General features: G+C 41.5%; 1 non-coding gene across 1 annotated transcript; it reads right to left on the reverse strand.

The window, feature by feature from the left end:
• Positions 1-407: 407 nt before the first annotated feature.
• LOC120095362 (U6 spliceosomal RNA) lies at positions 408-512 on the reverse strand. The gene has a single exon (XR_015632538.1). It is a non-coding gene; the product is annotated as a U6 spliceosomal RNA (small nuclear RNA).
• Positions 513-739: the final 227 nt, after the last annotated feature.

Raw genomic sequence — 739 nt, forward strand, 5'->3', positions numbered from 1 at the left:
CTAGAGCTTCAACAGACATGCTCAACTGTGTAGAGTTCGTTTGAGACTGGAGAACTATTTGCTGTGCCCAAATCTTTACTTGGTGCTTCCCAAGTCTCTTCCTCAAACGCTTGCTTCAAGGACATTGTGAAACTCTGGGGATAGTATCCAGGAGCCTGACTTTTAAAATAAGAACTTGAGGTGATTTGGGGACATGCTAAATACTGACACAAGCTAATCTAGCTGTCACTGTCTCGAGCTGCTCAAATGAGTAGATGCATAACTTAGCAACGCATGCAGGAGAAGGAAGACTGTTCTGACAACGCCCTTCTTCCCAGGCTCCTCAGCCTGAGATGGAATATTCTAGATTTCAGAAGAAACTCATCCCACTTTCTAGAACTATGCCCTGAGAATTTCTTCATTATTTAAAAAACTCGGAATGCTTCACAGACGTGAGTGCCCTCCTGTGTAAGGGCTATGCTAATCATCTCTGTACCATTCCAATTTTAGTTATGCGTGTTGAAGCAAACACGACACTGCCTTCATTTTTATCCCCCTGTCTCATATCAAATGTGGCAATGTCTTTCAACGATAATGATGAAAAAATTTGAAATCCCCAAATTTCTTTGATATTCCCAGCTCTAGTCAATGAAGATGTTTATTTTAATAGAGCCAAGAAGAAGTTAGCTTTGGAGGGCAGCCAAACATGGGGAGATTCTGTGGTAAGCAAGTACCTATTATCTGGAAGAGTGAACCTAAA

Source organism: Rattus norvegicus, chromosome 10, assembly GCF_021556685.1.
Source record: "Rattus norvegicus strain SHRSP/BbbUtx chromosome 10, alternate assembly SHRSP_T2T, whole genome shotgun sequence".
Classification (NCBI taxonomy): Eukaryota; Metazoa; Chordata; class Mammalia; order Rodentia; family Muridae; genus Rattus; species Rattus norvegicus.